This window comes from Castor canadensis, chromosome 8, assembly GCF_047511655.1.
Source record: "Castor canadensis chromosome 8, mCasCan1.hap1v2, whole genome shotgun sequence".
Classification (NCBI taxonomy): Eukaryota; Metazoa; Chordata; class Mammalia; order Rodentia; family Castoridae; genus Castor; species Castor canadensis.
In genome coordinates, this window is record NC_133393.1 from 112,231,670 (window position 1) to 112,245,064 (window position 13,395).

A 13,395-nucleotide genomic window follows, 5' to 3' on the forward strand; every position below is an offset into this window, starting at 1 on the left:
CATGAGGTGCAGGAAAATTCTGTCCTAGAGTAAAAATTGTCAAATTTTATCTGGATTTTTTTCTCCTGTTCATTCTATTCAATATAAATTACTCCCAAAGAAGTCAGATACCGTGGGGGTCAATATCAAACCAATTGTGTGACGTAAGTATATTCCCAACTCACCATATGCATGGTTTAGAAATCCAAATCTCATTCTCATTCTCCCTCTTCTCCTCCCTCCTTCCATCTCTCTCTCTCCCCTTCTCTCTCTCCCTCCCCTTCTCTCTCTCCCTCCCCCTCCCTTCTATCATCCAGTTACCCACTTTTAACCTACTACTTTTTTCTCTTAAATTCCAAATTTCAGCCTTCAAAGGGAAAAAAAGAGAAAAAAAAAAACCAAACAATGAAAGAACTCCACCATCCCACAGTCCTACAAGGCTAAACATCCTTCGGTTTTCTCTCCAAGATTTCACTTGCTCTAGAAGTATCCCAAGTCTTGTCTGTAGGAATTTCCAGTCTTTGCTTCCTAACAGCTGCAACAGGACAGTCATTTCTTTTCAAAAATTCCAACTTTACTTATATGGGAATGTTTATACATTTATGTAAATAGAATATTTAATTTATTTTTCAAATTTATAAACTTTCAAAATATGACTATATCATTAAAGAGAATTAAGCAGCATATATGTATGAAGGTATGAATAAATATATTTATTATCTTAATCCTACTTATATTCCCCTAATTGAAAAAAGTTCTATATATATTTAAATTCATATGCATGCACATCTATTTAGTTGATGTATTTTTATACAACTGGGAGCATGGTGTATATTCTCTCACTCCATCTCATTATTCTAACTGCAAAGAACAAAGTACCAAGTCATATTTACCCATGCTCATATCGATAGCCATGTAGAAAGTTTTCAATGGCTAGTCTTGCAGTCATAAACAATGCCATGAACAGTCTTGTGAATACATTTTAGTGCTCATGTTTGATTATTTCTGAAGGATGGATCCTAAATAGGATCTCTTGGTCCATAACTACATCTTTTCACCTTTAAAACTGATGTTGTCCTCCAAAAACCCAGGGCTATTTTACATTCAGATAACAATGGAAGAAATATGTTTCATTACGCCTTTATCAAAAATGAATATATGCTCAGTATTATTTGGATACACTTTTGATTCTCCCTGACTCCTAAAATCCATATTTTTCACTTGTCTTTTGGATCATTTCCTCTTTTCTATCTTCATCTTCCTCTTTCTTGATAAAGTGTGTAGAGAGGTCCTCCTCAGGCCTGTTTGCCTTCACCTCAAGCAGCTGATGCATTTAACATAAATAGCTGGATATTGCTTCTGGCAAGAACACAAACTCCAGATAGTCCCCGAAGGGTTCAGGAATAATCACCTCACCTTCCATCTTCTTGCTTTTGTTAGTTTCTAGCACTTTGTTATCAAGTGTTGAAAAGTTACTTTCTTTATATTAAGATTGTGCTTTTGAAGCGTTCCCACCAAATTGGTAAGCAAAGAAGAGTGAACTTGTAAATATTTTGTTTTTCTTATTCCATACCTATGAGTAAAATTAAAGCCATAGGAATATTTGTTTTCCTTTGTCAGTTCTTTTACCCTCTGACACGGATTATCCTGGTCCAGGAGCTCTGTATTAAGTTAGATGAAAATCAACATTATGGTTAATTCAATTCAATTTTACAAAATGTATATGTGGCCTATTGAAGTTCCATTTATAGTTACATAGGAATTTGGGGTAAAGTTTTGACTTTAGGTATCATAAATCTCATTTGAGGGTCTCAGGGACCTCTAATGATTCATGGAGTACACTTTGAGAACTGCTAATCTAGAATAACGCTCTTTATTTGTTTGAACAGGAGAATCATAGTGAGGCAGGCTACAAATAAGGAAAGTTTGGAACTCATATGTAGATTGCCCTGGGATGGCCCAGTCCACCCTCACCTGGCCAGGAACCACGCTTGCCCCTCCACACTCATTGATTATTAAATGGGAATCACCTGGTTCCTCCCTTCTCCTAGATTAGTGTAAATTTTAAAAGTACCTAAGACTGAGACGCAAGCTCTCTCTGCCAGCAGATTCCACCTGAGTCCACCATTCTCCCTTTTGTATTTCCCTTATTAATATTTAATAAACTCCTTTTATATGCATGTGTCCTGCAATGGATTCTTTCTGAGGGACACAAAGAATTTGGAAGTCTTCTGATCACAGATTGCACTGGCGCCATTAACAATAGGGTAGTATGAGTGTCAGCTCCAGAGATTTTGATTCAATTAGTTGTTGGTAGGCCTGGTCATTGATGTTATATAAAAACTCCCAAGTTCATTTTAACATGCAGCCAGAATTCAAAATCACTGCTATAAAGCATAGTGCAGTTTTTCATTGTAAACAGTTGGAATCTATTTTGGGATTGTATACTATTTGAGGGCACAAAACACTTAAAATATAGTAAAATTGTATCTCACAATATTAGGTCAAATTATGTAGATTAGGGTTATTTTGTGTGAAGATTGAGCCAGACCATTTTCAAGATCCTCTTTCATAATTGTAGACACTAGAATGGAGTTTTGGAACGTCACTTCATTTGGTATAGACCACTAATATTATCTACCTATCATCCATCTGTGTATGTATATATGCATGTATGCACACACTTATGTATGTATATATCAAATAAAATCAAATATTTTAATCAAATAGTGAAATGCTCTTTTCATATGTGTGAGGAAAACAGTCTTTTCTATCAAAGTGTGTGGCCATCTTAGCTGCTTGCAGTTCTGGGTCCTGGTTCACTGAGCTGGGTTTTTGCTGGGAAATTACTACCTACACCACCCCCAAACTCTAAGTGTAGCATTATCCAATTGCAAGCAGATTGTGTGCTAGAACTTGACCAATTCCAATAAAGGGGCAGGGCCCACTGAATCAGGAATAAAAATGAGGACCTAGTGCCTGCTCCTCTTGCTTGCTGTGCCCATGCACTTGCACACCCTTCTACAGAAGTAAATTTTGACTTGCTGAGACAATTTCTCCATTTCTGTGTCTCTAATTGTGATCCTGGTGGTCTTTGGGAGTCCTATTTCTAACATATGTATCTCCCACATAGACAAAAGGAATCAGTTGGACGGTTTTCTTAAGTCATTAGAAACTGCCCCCTACATCTTCTAAAGCCAATTCATTTCAGAATATGTCATTGGAAATATATTACAACATCAGGAAAGAACAACAGCAGTGTTAGAAATGAAAGAGGCAGAGAGGTGGCCCAAATGCCAGCATAGGGTTTATGGTTGGGAGGGGGATCCCAGGAAGAGAGCTGGAGCCTCTGGCTGCTTACAGACTTGCAGTAGATATAGGGAGGGGTCTGAGTGGGAAATTCTGCTGGGTGGAAGATTGTCCCAGATAGGAGTTAAGGATTGCTAGGAGTAGCTAAAGGAGGTAAGTGGTAATTAGGTAAATAAATTGGTCAGCTCTGTGGACCCTCTGGCATGTGACAGTTTGTCATTTCCTTGAGGCTAGGTGTTTCCAGAAAGCTGCCTGCAAGGGAGAGGGTCCAATCCTGACATGGCTTCTTTTTGTTCACTCTAAGAAGCAGGTGGCTTAGAATTTGCTTGTATACTAATTGTCCCATCTCTTGAGTATGTGAGAGGTCCCAAACAATTATTGTACTCTTTTAATGTCATTCCTTCCTTTGTAAGAGCTGTTGAACTGTAAGCCTTTCAAGGATAAGGAGAGAACCAGGAATGGGGATGAAATTCTTATGGTTAGTGCTTTTGCTTTAGTATATGTGAAATACGGAGTTTTTGCTAAAAACATAAGCAGTTCATGTATTTGGAACCCTTATCAATAGGTCTGAATGTTCTCTTATTTGTTACATTTTTGGTAAATCTGCAGGTTTTAAAATTATTGTGTGCTGAAGTGTTGCAGGCCGGTGTCAAGGGTCCTTGCCTTCAGAGGCCAGAGAACTGACTTGTAAGGCAGCTGAATGATGAGCCAAAGCTGGTATATAATGTGAGATTTATTAGAGAGAAAGGAAAGGCTACAGCTAGAGGACTGCAGTGGAGACCAGAAATCCGATAACTTGCTGCTCAGGTGAAGAATGAGGGCTTTTATGGATGTGGCAGCTCAGAGTTAGGTGAGTTTTTCTCATTGGCCATGGATTCTCTGGCTTTCTTAGGTGAACTGGTTTGGTTTGCACCCTTATTGGGGGAGGGGAACAATCTTGAGAGCATTTTGCTCATCAGCCCTGTGGCAGATCTATCAGACCCTGTATCTCCTCTCCTGGGTGCAAGAATGCAGACCTTTAACTCCTCAAGATGCAGGAATGATTTGGCTCTCCAGAGGAGATGGGATACCCATTCATCTGCTTAGGTCTCCAGACCCAACAAAATAAAGCAGAATTTCTAATAAACTCAATTTAAGTAAGTTTAATGTTAATGGACACAGATGGAGGGAGATGAGCTTTGGTTTTTATTATTACTTTCAAATCAAAAGAGATTTAGAATGCACCATAGACCTAAATGTTACTAGCTGGGTTTTCCCTGAAAAACTGATCAGAAGATGCCGATAATCTTACATTCCATGTAGGAAGAACCCAAGCATGATGTGGAAATGTAGCACAGTTTATTAAAAGTGAGGGAAAACTATCCTAGAGAAAGCAGTGATGGACCCTGGCCAGGCGGGATAGAGGAATGCCTAACAGCCTTTGTTTAAAAGGCATTTTATAAATTCAAAGGGCAAAAGATGGGAAAAATCTGCATGGTCTCTGTGGGCTGGGCTGGGTGATTGACAGGTTTGGTTTGCTCTATACATGCACTTAAGCTAGTTCTCAGGTATTTTAATTACATGCATGAGATGTGATCAATATTCATGTTTTAAGCCAAGGACTTTCACCTGAGGGGTAAACCAGGGCAAGGTGGAATTGCCTCAAGACTTTCTGCCATACAATCTTTACAATTTACAACTGTAAAGGAAAGCATTGGACTGAGATAAGGGGTTTATCAGGAAATGTGCTGGGGAAACCTCATGGCACTTGCCAGGCTAGAGTCCCCAGATAGCTATTGTTAGCCTGACTTATAAAGATAAAAGATGAAACTATAGCACCTGTAGATAAAAAAAAGAAAGTATTTTTGATCTTGGGATAGGCAAAAAACAGATTTATGACACAAAAAATGAAAAATTAGATCTTATTAAAGTTAAAATTTCTTCAAAGTGATCTTCAAAGATACTTTTTAAGTAAAACAAAAGAAGTAAGCTATGGATTGGGAAATAATATAACAAATGTATACCTGAGAAAGGACTTTATTCAAAATATATAAACTTAGTAAAAAGAAGACACACACTCAGTTTAAAAATGAGCAAAAGATTTGAGCAGTCATTTTACAAAATAAGATATTTGAACATTTTACAAAATAAGATATTTGAAGGCTAATAAACATATACAAGATTTACAACATTACTAGTCATCAGGAAAATTCAACCTAGTGAGGCAGGAGAGATAGATGAGGAGACAAGGAAATTATATTATTTCAATAAATACTTGAAGTGCTAGACTTAGACATTGGAACAAGGAAGTAAAGGCTGGAGAACCAGAGTAACTAACCCCCTCCCATTTCCTTTTAGATGTTAAATTATAGGAACAGTGAGACATAGGGGAGCTACCTACTTCTGTTTTCCTCTTTGAGATCTTAACAAGCTGTAAGGTTCCTTGAATGAGTAGAGGAAAAGACTTGTCTGGCAAAGGAAAGTCCAAAAGTTCACCTATTCACCCTGTGTTTTCAGTGGGCCTAAGTAACATCTCATATTTTACAATAATAAATAGCAACTATCTTGGGTGCTCAGAACCATCTTCTAATGGTTAGGATTGCTTGATTTCTGGTGACATGGATTTCCCATCCTAGGAGAGTGTAAAACCATAGACTTTTAACTACCATTTTGAGTCTTTGCTCCTATTCCCGTGTGGAGAACAGGAGATGTTTCTCTCTTTCTTCCCCCACAACTCTCTAAACTTTATCCTGTTACACTAAAATAAATACTTGCTAAAACTTCCACCTTGTGAGACTCCTTGTTGCAGGACACCTTGAAATGCTTTTCATGTCTGTGGTTCTCAAAGACCTGTGATTTTATATGGAAGTTGGGAAGCTGTGGGAGACCCTGCATCTGTCCTCCAATGACACTAGTATGACATTATACTACTACATACCCACTAGAATGGCTTAAATTAAAAAGAACATGCAAATGTTAGAAAGAATGTGACTGGAACTCTCATATGCCTCTGCTGAGAATGTAAAACAGTCTGGCAGTTACTTATAAAGTTAAATAAATATGTACCTATAATTGGACCCTGCCATTCTACTCTTAGGTATAAGAGAAATAAAAGTGTGTGACTCCATACAAAGATACATACATGGATATTCATAGCAACTTTATTTGTAGTAGTCCAAAATATCTAATGACTCAAATGTCCATGAAGAAATGAATGAATAAACAAAATACAATTATAGTTATACTTTATATGACAAAATAAAATACTACCCAGCAATAAAAGTAATTACTAATATGAAAGCATAGATAAATATGAAAGAACATTATGCCAAATTAAAGAAACTAGACACAAAAGAATATACTATATGCTTCCATTTAAGTAAAATTCTAGAACAGGCAAAATTAGTCTATAGTGTTAGAAAAGAAAAAAATGGTTTCCTGGAGCCAGGACCTGGAAAAAGTAGCAAAGCAAACTTCTTAGGGGTGATAGAAATGGTCCATTACTTGATTGTGATGATGGTCACAAGGGTAAATTTATTTGCCAAAATGCACTAAACTTACCCTTAAATTTAGTGCTTTTAACTGCATAATTTGCTTCAATGTAAAATAAATACTTTTGTATAGATGATAATTATTACAGAAGTTTAGAGTTTGAAGATGAGAGCCTTATTAAGGGCTGGTGGTTTGGAGTGTAGAAAAGCCAGCACTGGCTGGGTGCTATGAAAAGCAGCTGTAGACGGAAAGATCACACTGGTCTGGGACTAAAATAATCTAACTTTAAGGTTACTTCCTCTCATCTAAATTTTATTACAGATTGTAATGGGCTGAAAGAGGTTTTTCTTTTATGCTAAAGGTCAGAAAGTAACCAGAAACCAGATAAAAAGAGTATATGGTCAGAAAGCAACTTAAAGCAAAAAAACCCCAAACAGACTCAAGTGGTTGCTCAAAGGATGTCCAGCACTAACTGCTTTGAAGAGATATCAGGGGCTAAAGCTTTGGAGTGGATCTGATTTTTTTGTGTGTGTGTGTGTGTGTGTGTGTGTGTGTGGTCTGAAAAAGGCCCAGAGATAGTCTTAAAGATGAATGTTAAAGTTAAAAATTTATGCTGGTGCTTTTAGTTCTCTGATGTTTGCTCAAGTTGGTGTATCACTTTTAATATAATTCAGATATATAATTGTATAATTATAAATTTGATGTAGACTTTTAGCTGTATTGCATACTTTCCCTGTTTAAAATCATAAAATTGCCCCAAAGTATCTCTGATCTCCTTAAGAAAATCATTAACTTCTCTCTCTCATTTACTTAACTTTTTATTTGAATATAATTGAAGTTTGTGTGCAGTTATAAGAAACAGTACAGAAAGATCCCGTATATCCATTATCCTGTTTTTCCCAATGTTATCATTTTATAGCACCGCAGTATAATATCACAATTGGAAAATTGACATTGACTACATTCCAGTTTTACCAGTTTGCATGCATTCCTTTGAGTGTGTGAGTATATTTCATTCTGTGTAATTTTATCACATAGGTGTGTATTCATGTGATCACCAACAGAGTCAAGATACAGAGTAGTCCCATCATGAGGATCTGTTGTGTTGCCCTTAGGTACACCTTCTTCATTCCCACTCATCTTCTTCTCCATATACACTCCCTAGAAACAAATGGAATCATATTCTAGCCAATCTCTTGGAAATAGTGCTTTTTCACTTAGCATAATTTCCCAGAGTTTCACTGAAGTTGTATGTATGGATTTTGTTCCTTTTTGTTGCTGAGTTCTATTGGTATTCATATATGGATGCACTGTTTGTTTAGCCATTCTCCCCTTATAGGACAGTTTGTAGGAGTGTTTCTAATTCTTGGCTTCTATGACTAATACTGTTGGGAATATTCTTTATAGGTTTTTGTGTAAACATAAATTTCTGTTTCTCTGTGATTAATGCAAAAGAGCAGAATTGCTGGGTTTTATTGTAACTGTGTGCTCATTTTGTTGTTGTTTTTGTTGTTTAAAAAAAAAACTGCTAAACTATTTTCCAGTATGGCTTTCCCTGTTTACATTCCCACCAAAAACACATAAGTGATTAAATCTTGCTACATCCATGTTGACATTTGGTGTAGTCACTGTACTTTTTCTAAATTCTGGTAAGAATTTAGTGATAGCTACTGATCATTTAATGTACATTTCCCTAATGGCTTATGGAGTTACAAATCTTTCTGTGTGCTTATTTGCCTTTCAGACATGTCAGTGTCAGTTTTCTAACTGGATTGTTTGTTTTTTTATTATTGAGTATTGATAATTCTTCATTTATGCTAGATACTTAGTTTATTGTTAGATATGTGGCTTGCAAATCTTTTTTTTTCTTTTGTTTGTCTTTTATCCTCTGGATAGGATATTTAGGATGAAAATATTAGAAAGTATTCAGGATGTTTTGCAGAACAAAAGTTTTTAATTTTGATGAGTTTCAATTTATCAACTTTTTCCTTCAGAATTATGCTTTTGATATCAAATGTAAGAATTCTTTGCTTTCTTAGCCCTAGATCCAGAGGGTTTTCTTCTTTTTTTTCTAAAGGCTTATTTATATTACACATACAAGGTTTTCTATTGCACATTTAAGTCCATTATCCACTCTGAGTTAAATTTTGTATAAGATGTGAGGTTAAAGTTGATGTTCTTTTAGTTATTTGTGTTTATGGATGTCCACTTCTCCATCATTGTTGAATAGTCTAAATTCCTCCATTTAATTACTTTTGCACTTTTGTCAAAAATTGATTGGAAAAATCAGTTGGAAATATTTGTGTGGGTTTATTTCTAGGTTTTCACTTCTGCTCTAGTGATTCCAGGGTCTATTCCTCTGCCAATACACAGTCTTGATTGCTATTTCTACATAGTCACCATTAATATCAGGTACAGTGATTTCCCTTACTTTGTTCTTCTTTTAAGATTATTCTGTCTATTTTAGAGTTTGTGCTCTTCATATAAATTTTGGAATATGAAACTCGTACAAAAAGAACTTGCTTAGATTTGATAAGAATTGCAGTAAGCCTACAGATCAACTGGAGGAGAAGTGAAATCAGCTGAATCTTCCAATCTATGAATTTGGTATTTCTTTCTGTTTTTTTTTTTTAATCAACATTTGGGACTTTTCAGTAATGTGAGATAGTGTAGTGTACTAGTTTTGTTAAAATTATACCTAAGTACTTAATTTTCTTTTGACTGCTTGTAAATGTATTTTAATTTTGATTTTCATATGTTCACTGCTGATATTTAGAAATGACATTGACTTTTATATTGATCTTGTATCCTGTGAGCTTGCTGAAATTACTTTTTAGATTCTATGAGTTTTACAATCCATAAGATGTTCTAAATCAACAATCATACCATTTGAAAATAGGGACAGTTTTATAGATTCTTTTTTGAAACTGGGTGGCTTTTATTTCTTTTTCTTGCCTTATTACCATGGTTAGAACCTTGTGTTGAATAGGAGCAGTGAGAACTGAATCTTTGCTTAGTGCCTATCTTAGGAGAAAGCATTCTGTCTTTTTCCATTAAGAATGATACTGCAGATATATATTTTTTCTTTTATTATTCATATGTGCACACAAGGCTTGGGTCATTTCTCCCCCCTGCCCCCACCCCCTCCCTTACCACCCACTCCACCCCCTCCCTCTCCCCCCTCAATACCCAGCAGAAACTATTTTGCCCTTATTTCTAATTTTGTTGTAGAGAGAGTATAAGCAATAATAGGAAGGAACAAGGGTTTTTGCTGGTTGAGATAAGGATAGCTATACAGGGCATTGACTCACGTTGATTTACTGTGCGCGTGTGTTACCTTCTAGGTTAAATGGACTTTATTTTTATGAACGGTTTTAGCTGCACAGAAAAATTTTGAATGGAAAGTATAGAAATTCCCTGTCTACCAACTTTCCCCACACATGTGTGGCTTCTCCCATTATCAATAACCCCCACCTAAGCAGTACATTTGTTATGTGATGAAAAGTAAAGTTTTTCAGATACACTTTATCAAGATGAGATAGTTCCTGTTTATTCCGAACTTTTTGCTAGTTCTAGTTATGAGACAGGTTAGACTTCAGAAAGTTTAGGAGTTTTAGAGTATAGTATACATGACTTGATATTGTATTTCAGGTTGAACATTCTTCTCTTTCTTTGAGCCTTCATTCAATTGCAAATTTGTTTAGGTTATTCACAAGTTGACTGGGGGACAACTTAAACCACCCCCACATGGCTCAGGAACCACCCATGACCTTCCCTGCTCATTGATTATTGGTGATCTGGAAATCACCAGATTTTACCCTTCCCATAGGTTAGTCCAGGTTTTAAAAGCAACTGGAAAGAGGAAGACTCTCTGCTTTCAGTTTCTACCTGACCCCACCATGACCTTTTGTAAGCCTTCTTACCTAACCTTTAATAAATGCCATTACCTCTCTTACTATACCCTCATGTCCTGTCTGGGATGCTTCCGTGTAGGATGCAAAGAATTTGAAAATCTTCTGATCAGAGACTGTTCACCTCCTGATGGCAGTTATACATGAGCACTGAACTTTGTTAAATGCCTTCTCTGAATTAGCTGATGTAATCATCTTCTTTAGTCAGTTCTTCCTCTTCGTCCTACAAATTGGGGACTTGTGATGATGAGGTTTGCTATGAAAATGGAGTGTTGGTAGAAAGTGAAGTGTCAGTCATGGAGTATTGGAAGAAAATAATGTTGAAAGGAATGGATTCATGATAGTATAGGAAATGTCTACCATATTAAAGTTGAGTGGCACCATTCACAATAGCCAAGCTATGGAAACAGCCAGGATGCCTTACTACTGACGAAAAGATTAAGAAAGTGTGGTATTTATACACAATGGAATTGTAGTCAGCCACAAAGAAGAATGAAATTTTGTCATTTGCAAGTAAATGGATGGAACTGGAGAACATCATCTTAAAAGAAGTTAGCCAGGCTCAGAAGGCCAAAAGTTGCATTTTCTCCCTCATATGAGGGCTTTAGACCTAAAAAAAATGCAGTAATATTATTGGACATGGGTCACACACTAAGAGGATTGTGTGTGTAAGGAATAGGGAAAGGGAAGGGAACCTAAAACTTGAATGCAGTTGATGTGCTCACTATAGAGGAGTAAATATAGTAATCTTAAACTGACAGAGGCCACTATGAAAAGGGGACCAGGATGTAGGGTAGAGATGAAATAATGTGGGTTGTAATACACATGTGCATGGAAGCAATGCCAGGAATCTCTCTGCATAACTATCTTTATCTCAAACTAGCAAAAATACTGTCTTTCTTATTATCTCTTATATTTTCTCTTCAACAAAATGAGAGAACAAGAGGGCAGAACAAGTTCTGCCCAGAAGTTGTGGGGAGAGGGAAAGAGGTGGTCCAAACAATGTACACACATGTGAGTAAATGTAAAAATGATAAAATGACAAGCAAATAAATAAATAAAAAATAAAGTTGAGTGGCAGTGGAATTAAGTATGAATTCTTAATAAATAGTAGTACAGAAAAGGATACATGTACACTCACTTTCTGGAGCAAAGTGGAAAATATTGCTTAACAAAAGCCACTATTTTCTAGAATTCACAGTACCTTAAGTATAGTAACCTCATTTTAATAACTAGTATTAAGCAATGATACTTCCTTAACTTTATAGGGACCCATAATCTACCCATTATAGTTCATTTTGTCTTTTATCCTCCCACCTCCTCACATCCTTATTTTCTTTCACATCCATTTTTGATTCCTTAGTCCAATTTTTACAATTATTCCTTTGTCAATATTCTGTATCTCCCTTGTCCTGCTCTCCCTCTGTTGCATTTATCTCAATCCTATTAAATATAGCTCTCTAATAATTCCAGGAAGAAAGTGGCTCCAGAAAAACTTTAAAATATTGTGACTACTAATATTTTATGGGTACTAGGTCTAATAATCTTAAGACCCAACATCTCCATTTTCTACATATTAAACATCTGAGGTTACTAAATCATACATTTTTCCTTTTCTCTGAAACCTTCAACACTTTCTTCCCCATCTTCACTCAGCTGATGATCTTAATTCCTATTTCATTGAGAAAATAGAAACAATCAGAAAAGAATGTTCACAAACACCTGCAAACACAAGCACTCACTTAACTATCTTTTTGCTGGTTCCTACAGATGAATTGTCTGTCCTCAAACCAAGACTCACCTCTTTAATTCCAGCACCCATACTATTATACCCATTCTCAGCCATATGTAGTGTTACCAGTGACACAGAGCATACTCACACAAAACAAGTTATAGAAAGTGAGTTTATTACTTACAGATAGGCAGCAAGGAACAAAAGCAGTCTAGAATTCATTGTTAGTTGGCTCACCAAGGTTCAAGAAAGCAGCCTGGGGCTGATAAAATCTCAACTATGTGTGTCCCACTTGCACCACAGCTGAGGGAAACTGTAAGGCACCCTCCTTTGGGTCATAAATCTTTGGAACAAAGTGGCTCACTGGGCAATTCTTTGAAGGACATCTTCTAGAAGAGATAGAAATGAAGTCCAGGACATCTCAGGCAGTTCTTTCATAACTCAGGATGGTATTTTTCCTAGGAGTGAGAGGAACAATACCCAAACTCTTCTAGGAAGTTCCTCCCCATCTCAAGAAATGTTGCATTCCCATCACCATCTATGGTTCTTTTGAGAACTACAGGCAAGAAAGGGGAAAGGACCTAGTAGGCCCAATGCATTAAATGTCAATTTCATCCTGGTAACTTTTCAGAACAAATATCCTGTATCATTCTTGAGGCCTCTCTCATGCACCCTGTGCATAATCTTTCTGCAAAACCTGGTTACTTCTCATCATCTCTGTGGCTACCACCTAAGTCCAAAAATCTCTTGCATGAATTATTTCAATTGCCTCAAAACTTCTTTCTCTCTCTTATCTTTCAGTGAATTATCATCAAAACCATCAGAAGAATTTCTCTAAAACCCACAACAGATCATGTCATTCCTTAGCTCAAAATGCTCCAATGGCTTTACATTGCTCTTAATAAAAATTAAAGTTTTTATAATTGCTTACAGACCTTTTGCAGCCTTGGCTCAAAAGGCATATCTTTTTGTCCTACTTCTTTTTCTTCTCTG